The 2,971-nt window shown below is 36.8% G+C and overlaps 1 long non-coding RNA gene across 1 annotated transcript; it reads left to right on the forward strand.

The window, feature by feature from the left end:
- Positions 1-766: 766 nt before the first annotated feature.
- On the forward strand, positions 767-2,500 carry LOC110677107. The gene is made up of 2 exons (XR_002500951.1): positions 767-1,024; positions 1,091-2,500. It is a non-coding gene; the product is annotated as an uncharacterized LOC110677107 (long non-coding RNA).
- The last annotated feature ends 471 nt before the right edge of the window (positions 2,501-2,971 follow it).

Raw genomic sequence — 2,971 nt, forward strand, 5'->3', positions numbered from 1 at the left:
CAATCGAGCGAATCACTTCCTCCACAAACTTGTCATCCTTACATCGTTCCTCAGCTACTTCTAAATCCGCCAAGCTTGTTACGGGAGTCAGCGTTATTTTGGATAACTTTTCAGGTTCCTCTACCACTTGTTTTCTTCCGGAAGTTGATCCAAGACAGTCCAGTTTAGCATTTGCTTGTGCCAGCAACAGCAAACATTTCTCCTGCTTCCGTACAAAATCGTCCACTTTGTTCTCGATAGCTTCAAGCCTATTCGAAACCTCAATTGTGGCCGCCAGGTCAGATCGCCCCGAGTTTAAACTGATGTTACTAGGTAGCGTAGAATCAATTTCGATGGATTCCTGCTTGAAAGAATCCACTAGTTTGCCAAGCTTAGTTTCATCCATCGGGGTTTTTGCGATGAGTAATCTTTCTGATTCGGAATCGTCGTCTGCAGGCTCGGCCTCCTCGGCTCTTTCAGCTACGGCTTTACTATCCACGGCTGTAGTATACAATATCGCCACGTTCGGCTGAACAACAGCGGCCTTATTCGCATTTTATTGAGGTTTTCCAGATTCGGAACCACTTGCATCAGCTTGGTTGACGATTGCTTTCATACCTGCAGCAGCGGGTTTACTTGCCGAAATCTTGGCAAACAACTTTGCCGGATTCGTGCTTTCCACACATGTTTCCTTCCGTTTCTTCGTTTTTGGAGGCATCGCTGTATTTTCGTTTAAAACATATAAATATTAACTACAGCACAAACCGTGATTTTGATAATCACCCTTATTCTTGTTTACGTTCGAATAGGATTCTTTCGAAAGTATCGCTAATTCGCATTCCCGTTTTCGTTCGAAGCAAATTCGAACCATTCGATCTTTCGAACATCAATCTTTCGAATGTTTGCCCTATTCTCGTATTCGTTCGAACGCGTATTTTTGTTTACTTTCAATTCGCTACTCGGAACTTGCGGATCGACACGTATCGCGATTTATTTTTCTTCAAGCACAGTCGAAACGGTATTTTTTCGTTACGATTCTTAAATTGTAAGTTACTTATGAGCATTTGATGTTGATATTCTTAATATTGAAGTGATTCCTCAATTATTTCAGGACCAAATGAACCAAGGGCAAAAGTACCAATTTGTAATGCTGGTCGAACGTTTGGAGCAAGAACCTGGAAGAAATTCGGAGAAAAATGATGCTTTGAGTAATTTTTTGAATTCCTTAAAAATTATCCTAAAAAATCATGAAGGATCATCAAACGAGTTCCTGTCTGTATGAATCCCTTGATTAATTTGTGAAGCAATTTATTCAGTTGCCCAAAGCGAATACTCTGGCACCTAACTCATACGGAAATCTCGTAAGCAGTTATGGAGCGGACCCTGTTACAGGAATCCCTGGAGATATCCTAGGTAGAGTTAGTGAATAATTCTAAAAAAAATTATGGAAAATTGGCAAGTTTTTCATCAAGATTCCTTATGGAATCACCTCATAACTCCCATCGACTTACTCTCCGGAGTCTTCAGCGTATCCAAATTTCATATGCAGTTCAGTTTGGAATCAACTTCAAAGATTGCACTAAAACTTCAAATGTACAAATCTCACGAAAAAAACATCCAACAACAGTGTACTTTTTATTTTGCCTCTGCACTAGCAGAAAGCTTCGTGAGTAAACGTGAGTAGGTGCACAAGACGGTCATCTTTTGATTCCGAGATGAATACTATTCATCTAGAAATCCTTCAAATATTTATTTCAAGAAACCATGATTGTAAAACAAGATTTCTTAATTAAATGTTTTAGATGTATTTCCGTAGAAAATCTTCGTAGAATTACTACAAGAATTTATTGAATTATTCTTGTATGAAATCTTCGAAGTTTTCCCATAAGGATTCATGAAATGGTTCTTGGGGCTGAACAAATTCTTCAAAATATCGTAAGGAAATGGGTAATTATTCCTAGGGAAATGCCATAGATTTCTGGAAGAATTCTGACAGGATTCTATGTAGATTTCATTAATGAATTTCTTAATAAAAATCCTCTTGATCCTCGAATATATTTTCTAAAGTTCGTGTCCTCAAATACTTTCTAAAGGTATGTGGTGTTGCGCCACAATAATCATGGATTTCACGAATTTCACTGTTTCAAATTTAATAGAGTTTCTAAAAATCGATCTTCGCACATTGATCTATCCATTTTTCAACGCAAAGTAGCATATTTTCAATAATGTAATATCCAACGCAACTATCACGGCCTCTATCAATTTTGATTTATGCTATTTCCGTGGAGCTGAAGTACAAAGTCGTGCTAACATTTCAATAAATATGTTAAAACATAAGCTGGCAGCAAATAACTAAATTTATCAAAACCGTAAAAAATGGTTGTAAATTAATAGTGATTTAGTTGTTTATTAATAATTGCATTATTGGATAAACAAGAAGACTGTATTTCAGCACTTTAACGGTTAATGGATCATTTTAAAAACTACTTCACAATATCAATCTTAATCGGTTAATTATTTGTCGAAAAGTAATGATTCTCTATAGGTAACATGAGCGTTAAAGGGTTGAGGCGAAGTAGGTTGTTATTTGTTTTGTCATATTTATTCAAAAAATATCACCATAAGCGCTAACATGTAGAAAGTATGCTGTTACATCTCCTGTTTTGTCAGTGCAAACTCAACTGATTTTCATAAATTCAAAATCCTAAGATGACTCACCAGTAGGTGAATTCCGGCGCACAGTTTCTTCGAAGAGAAGAAATTTTCTTCCATAATCCACCAGCAAGAAAATTTTCTTTTCGAAGAAAATACGCGCCGGAATTTGCCTACAGCAATCATCAATGATGTGTACAAGTTACAATGGCGGCCTACTTCGCTACAGAATTAGTATAAGATTTTGTGGTGTGAATATGTTCTGAGAGGTGTTCTGTGGCTAAAATTGTGTGCAGAGTTTATAGAGAAATTTTCGTCAAGATTTTTGTTGTAACATTTT

The sequence above is a fragment of the Aedes aegypti genome, chromosome 2, assembly GCF_002204515.2.
Source record: "Aedes aegypti strain LVP_AGWG chromosome 2, AaegL5.0 Primary Assembly, whole genome shotgun sequence".
Classification (NCBI taxonomy): domain Eukaryota; kingdom Metazoa; phylum Arthropoda; class Insecta; order Diptera; family Culicidae; genus Aedes; species Aedes aegypti.